Here is a 7,218-nt window from a genome sequence, read left to right on the forward strand (position 1 = left end):
ACAAATGCTGTATATTCCACTTACAGGAGGTACCTACAGTAGTCAAATTCATGGCAAAAGAAGATGGAATGGTGCTTTCCAGGCACTGGGGAAGGGGAAAGAGGGAGTTACTGCCTAATAGGTATAGAATTTCAGGGTTTTTGTTTTTTGTTGGGTTTTTTTCTGGGTTTTTTTTGTTTTTTTTGAGATGGAGTTGCACTCTGTTGCCCAGGCTGTAGTGCAGTGGTGTGATCTCAGCTCACTGCAACCTCTCCCTCCCGAGTTCAAGCAATTCCCTGCCTCAGCCTCCCGAGTAGCTGGGATTACAGGCGCCAACCACCACGCCAGGCTAATTTTTGTATTTTTAGCAGAGATGGGATTTCACCATCTTGGCCAGGCTTGTCTTGAACTCCTGACCTCGTGATCCATCTACCTCAGCCTCTCAAAGTGCTGGGATTACAGAGGTGAGCCACCGCACCCGGCCAGAATTTCAGTTTTGCAAGAAGAAAAGAATTCTGGAGAGGGATGGTGGTGATGATTACACAACTATTAGCATGTACTTAATCCCACTGAACTGTACACATGGTTAAGATGTGTATTTTACCACAATTTTAATTTTTTTAACAGAGTAAAAAATCAAACATTGGCAGCCCCTTGGTTGACATCACTCTTTCTCTATAAGCAGCCATATGCAGAGCCTTCTCTGATTGAATCATTTTTCTCCATAATCCATTTCTCCACAATCAGAGAAGAGAGTTGTACAGAAAAGATCTCATCATGAGGATGATATTAGTGAAAGTACACGTTCATATTAATCAGGCCTCTATTGAGCCAGGCACTAAGCTAAGCTCCTCACTTTATGTCGTCGAATCCTTATTAAAGCTCTGCAAGGTCAACATTATCTGCATTTCACAGATGAGAAAACTAATGCTCAACAACGCCAAGAAAAACAGCTGAAAACTATTAGCACTAATGAGAGAAAGGAGTGGGGCAGATGGACACGGTACCAGTGGGAAGTCACCAATACTTTCCTAGGTATGAACAATAACTAACTTGAAATTGTTTTTTAAAAGTCCCACTCAACAACCAAAACCACAAAATATTGGGAAAAGGGCTGCAAAAAATCTAGTAGAGAAATGTATATAGGAGAGGGATTAGGACGACAGAGGGAAGAAATTCACCTTTTATCTGGTGTATCTCTGTATAGTTTGAATTTTTACAATTATTTTTGTAACAACAAAATCTTAATATAAATGTGAGGTTAAGAAAATTGTCCAGAGCCAATATCTGAGAGCGAATTGGTCTAAATTCAAAGGCTATTCCTGGCCGGGCGTTGTGGTTCACGCCTGTAATCCCGGCACTTTGGGAGGTTGAGGCAGGCGGATCACTTGAGATCAGGAGTTTGAGACCAGCCTGGCCAATATGGCGAAACCCCATCTCTACTAACGATACAAAAAATTAGCCGGGCGCAGGGGTGCACAGCTGTGGTCCCAGCTACTCTGGAGGCTGAGGCTTAAGAATCGCTTGAACCTGGGGGCAGAGGTTGCAGTGAGCCGAGATGGCACCACCGCACTCCAACCTGGGCAACAGAGCAAGACTCTGTCTCTAAATAAATAAACAAAGGCCATTCTTTTATGTTCTGCCATCCTAGAATCCACCCAAGAAGACTGCTGGCTGGTGCCACGTGTCATCCTGAGAGGGCACACACGTTAGAAGAACATTTTTGGATTACAAAGCCAGAAGGAAAAGACTTGGTTGGATGTCTCCTTCCGTAAAGAGACATTGTGGGCGTTTTCTGTTTGCTTTTGCATCTTGTTTTTGTTTCGCTTTGTTTGTTTGTTTTGGGACGGAGTCTCATTCTGTTGCCCAGGCTGGAGTGCAGTGGTGCGATCTCGGCTCACTGCAACGTCTGCCTCCCAGGTTCAAGCGATTCTCCTGCCTCAGCCTCCCGAGTAGCTGGGACTACAGGCGCCCGCCACCATGCCCGGCTAATTTTTTTGTGTTTTTAGTAGAGACGGGGTTTCACCGTGTTAGCCAGGATGGGTCTCATCTCCTGACCTCGTGATCCGCCCGCCTTGGCCTCCCAAAGTGCTGGGATTACAGGCGTGAGCCCCGCTCCCGGCCGTGTGTGTGTTTGTTTTCTAAGGATCATCGTCAAAATGAAAACACAAAATCCACATTCCCGTGGGGGCTCAGTGACCCACCCGCATGCAGCGTTCAGTCTCGTGTGAACAGAATCACTATAGAAGACTCCCTGATTTAGGAGCTTTTCGAGCCAGGGTAACCATGTGTACCTGGGGCAAGGGAGATAGGATTGTGCTTTAAGTGAATGGCGCCCCCTGGACCACAACTCAATGCAGAGCTAATGCTCTCGGCTCAATTTCCCGCCTGATTTCCCCTGTGCCTTTTTCCGTGTCGATCCCCCAAGTACTGGCCCTTTGGCTTGGATTCGGTTTTCCCCCAGCCTAGGATCCTTCAGTGACACCGTCCACCTTCACCCCGCTCATAACTTCTGCTTCCCCTGGGCACTGAGCCTTGGAGCTCCGGACTTCTCCAGTGACAGACCACGCTCCAGGAACTCAGACCAGGGTGAGGGCTTCAGGCCTCCACGTTCTTGAGGGCTCCAGGCAGTTTCCTGAGGGTGCTTCAGAAAAAAAACCATCACTTGCCTCCGGAGGGTCACATTCCCTTGGGAGACTCCCTCTCACTTTAGCCCTAGTATCCTTCCAAATCCTGGGCACTTTACAAGCCCCCATGGCAATGCATGCGTGGCCCGGAACTCCCAGTCAATTGGCACTCCTGCTCCCTCTCACTCATTCTCTCCCTCCCTCATTCTCTCCCTCCCTCCTTCCTTCATGCTGTGCTATTCCCCACACCAAGATTTCTAGCCCACTAGGCATGCACATCTCTTGTATCAATTCATTTTCTTTTTTATTGAGACGGAGTCTCGCTCTGTCACCCAGGCTGGAGTGCAGTGGCACGATCTCGGCTCACTGCAACCTCCGCCTCCCAGGTTCAAGAGATTCTCCTGCCTCAGTCACCCTGCCTCAGTCTCCCAAGCAGCTGGGACTACAGGCACACGCCACCACACCTGGCAAATTTTTTTTTTTTTTTTTTTTTTTTTTTAGTATAGACAGGGTTTCGCGATGTGGCCAGGCTGTTCTCAATCTCCTGACCTCAGGTGATCCGCCCGTCTCGGCCTCCCAAAGTGCTAGGATTACAGGCAAGAGCTACTGCGCCCAGCCCATTTTCCATATAGCAAATTCCTCCGTGCAGTGGAGCTTCTCTAACAGTATAATAACACGCATTTGTAAAGCATTCTTGCATACCTTCATTTGGCCCTTTCATGTGATCTGTCCAAATAAGCCATCTACACAATAACTTGCATAATAATACCTAGCATTTTTGAGCACTGATTGTGTTCCAGATAATGAGCTAATAAGCACCTTATTATCCTCAAACCGTCTTCGGAGGTTATTATTATCCACATTTCATAAATGAGGACACATGCTCAAGAGTTGGTAAGTAACTCTCCCAATGTCACACAGCTAGTAGGTGATGCAGCCTGGATTCAAAGCCAGGTTTATAGACCTTGAAGTTCTTTCTGTTACACTGTAGCTCAGGTAAACATGTGACCATATTTACAAATGCCAATACATGGTGAAGGGGGAAACTGAAAAGCTCTAAAAATCAACAGTGAATTCAGAAGCACATAAATCTGGACAAATGACCTTGCCCCCATCCCTGGAACTGAGGAAGTCCCTGTATTACAATGATCAATGCCATTTACTCAGCTCTCCTCGGTGCCAGTCCTAAGGGCTTCATGTGTAATTTTTCTTACTAGATGTGTGATGGTAATCAAGTTTCCTGACTTCCCTTACTCCCAATTTTGTCGTGTAGAATAAGATGACAATGTCTGCTCCTGTGGCTGTTATGAGAGGTGACGGAGATGAAGCATGACTAGCACTCGGGACTGGGAGGAGCAGCGATCATGACTGTCCCGAGGACTGTGATCAGGGTCAGAAAACATTCTACATGGACCTTCCTAGGAGGGAGGCAGCCTTCCCACAAGCACCCCACCCCCACTAGCCAGCTGTCTCCCCAACAGCACCGGCCAGGACTGAGTACGTGGCCATCCCTGGGCCATCACTTGTAAAGGGACAAGTGCCATGCTTAGGCTAGTCACATGGGGTGGAAGAACAAGGCCAAACAGACAACATTCTTTTCAAAGAAATTCCTTTTATTAATTTAGAGACAGGGTCTCACTCTGTCACCCATACTGGAGTGAAGTGGTGCCATCATGGCTCACTGCAGCTCGGACCTCCAGGTCTCAAGCCATCCTCACAACCTCAGCCTCCCAAGTAGCTAAGACTACAGGTGCGTGCCACCATGTCTGGCTAATTTTTTAAGTTTTTCTGTAGAGACGGGGTCTTGCCATGTTGCCCAGACTGGTCTTGAACTCCTGGGCTCAAGCAATCCTCCCTCCCTGGCCTCCCAAAGTGCTGGGATTACAAGTGTGGGCCACTGCACCTGGCCCTTTTATTTTTTTTTAACTTAAGCCCCTCCAAAAATATTAAAAGGGATCTAATACATAACCTCCACCAATATTTCTCAAATCCTCATTTCACGCCACCCCAATTTCCCCAAAGCCCCTCAGAAGACCCCTCTTCCTAAGGCTCTTCCTCTACCGCCAGCCCTTAGAGGCCCTTCCCCGTATGATCTATATTGACTTGGCCTCTTCTAATGACAGCTTTCCTTCTTCCCTCTGTCTCCAGTCTGGTCTTTCTCTGCTCAACTAGGGGGTGGTCCTTGACTCCTCTCTCCCATCCCAAACCCAGTTGATCAGAAAATCCTCCAGCCTCTACCTTCAAACTAGGTCCAGAATCCAGCCACGCTTCACCCCTTCCCTTCTACCATGGAGGTACAGGCCACAACATCCCTCACCTGCGCTCCTCTAAGAGCCGCCTCTGTGGCTTCATGGCTCCCACTCTTGCCCTGTAGTTGAGGCTGGGACGTACCACCCTGGTGAACTCTTCAAACAGAGGCATTCATTTCCCCAGCTTCCAGAAGCATCACCTGCCAATGGCACTCAGCCATGTCCCTTCAGGAATTTCCCTCTTAGGGAAGGGGCTAGGTTTAGGATAAGAGCTGCCTGGCTGAGCTCACACCCCCTTTCTGGGAGCGGCCCACATGCTATGACTGGTCGATGCAGGGGTACCAAGTCCAAGGCCCCTCACCTCCATTCGAGACATCTCTGAAAGGCCATCCCATTGGGCCTGTGCTGCAACTGCCACACAGGCCTCTGCCCAATCCTGCCTCCCTCACTCCCCTACAGATGCTGATCCCAAGGGTGCATCTCAATAAACTTCCTGCATGTTTTCCTCTCTCTCAGAGTCTGTTTCTGGGGAAATCCAACCTGTGACACCCCTGCTGTCCTTTCTCCCCAAGCAGCCAGAAGGATGCTATTGAAATACAAGGCCCATCATGACACACCTCTGCCCAGGTTCTCCAGGGGCTCCTCATTTCTCTAAGGGTAAAAGTCAAGGCCCTAATAATGGCTCCAAGAGCCTGACCAGGCCGCCCTGACTTCACTCTCCTTGGCTTTTTTCCTACAGCCTCCCCGGCCTCCTTGCCTCACTAGACATGCTCCCACCTTCGAGTCCGGGTTCCCACTTTGGATTCTCTCTGTCCACTGCACTCTGGCCTCAGCCCTCCACGTGGCTCATGCCCTCACTTCCCTCTAGTCTCTGCTCAAATGTTACCTGTGCATGAAGGAAGTCAAGATCGATACCACTCCCAAATTATCTCCCTTGGCCCACTTTTTTTTTCTTTTTTTTGAGATAGGATCTCACTCTGTCACCCAGGCTGGAGTTCAGTGGTGCAATTACAGCAGCCTTGAGCTCCTAGGCTCAGGCAATCCTCCCACCTCAGCCTCCCAAGTAGCTAGGACTACAGGCGTGCACCACAACACCTGGCTAATTTTTGTATTTTTTCTAGAGATAGGGTCTCATTATGTTGCCCAGGCTGGTCTCAAATTACTGGGCTCAAGCGACCTGCCCACCTTGGCCTCCCAAAGTGCTGGGATTATAGGCACAAACCACAGTGCCCGGCCCCACTTTATTTTTTCCATAGTATCTGTCACATTCCAGTCTGCCATACATCTCCACATACCATTTATCCTGCACGTTGCTTATCTGCTGCCTCCCTTCCCACTGGAACTTAAGCTCATGACAGGGATCTCTGTTTTGTTCACTGCCATATCCCAAGTGCCAGGAACAGAACCTGGCTCGTGGTAGGCTTAACCATGAATCTTTAGAATGGATGAGTGAAGGAATGAATGAATAAATGAATGCAAACCTGCATCACAAAACCCTAGATGCTCCTCAAACAGTAACAGCAGAGCTTTCCATGTCAGTGTGGCAAAGAGGAGTGAGTCTATGAATTCTCTTAATCACTGCGTTCTGCGTCATCTACCTTGCAAGCAAAGATTGCCACCAATTTCAGTGTCCAAATTTACACTCACATTAAGATCATATTTTTGCCTAGTAAAAAAAAAGAGAATGATGCCCTTGGCCCAAAGTAAAGGCTTCTCTAGGTGGATGTGAGAATTGGATGAGATCACGTATGGCGGCAGCTTCATCTAGTGCCTGGCATACAGCACGTGCTTTATGAAAGGCAGATGCGGCTGCTTCTTTTATTTCCTTCTCAATGCTCCTCAGTGCTGGCCCAAGGAGAGACAATACATAAGACAGGTTGATGCCAATGGTAGTTGAGTTTAGTCTTTGATATTAGGTGAAATTTATTTTCCAATTTTCTGTAATGTAGTTATAATTACAATTTAAATTGTATACATATGTATTCACTTAAGGAGAAGTCAAATATCTAGTGTGTAGAATAAAAAATTTATGTGAATATACGAAAAAAATGTATTAACAAAGAAGTAAAATTAGTCAGGTTGATGTCCAGAGTTGAATCAGAAATAAAAGATTCAATGGGCACTGTGGCTCACGCCTGTAATCCCAGCACTTTGAGAGGCTGAGGCAGGAGGATCACTTGAGCTCAGGAGTTCAAAGACCAACCTAGGCGGCATAGCAAGACCCCATATGTATAAAAAATTTTTTTAAAAATCAGCCAGGCATGGTGTCACGCTCCTGTTGTCCCAGCTGCTCAGGTGACTGAGGTAGGAAGATTGCTTGAGCGCAGGAGGTTGATGTTACAATGAGTTATCACTGCACCACT

The sequence above is a fragment of the Nomascus leucogenys genome, chromosome 3 (assembly GCF_006542625.1).
Source record: "Nomascus leucogenys isolate Asia chromosome 3, Asia_NLE_v1, whole genome shotgun sequence".
Classification (NCBI taxonomy): domain Eukaryota; kingdom Metazoa; phylum Chordata; class Mammalia; order Primates; family Hylobatidae; genus Nomascus; species Nomascus leucogenys.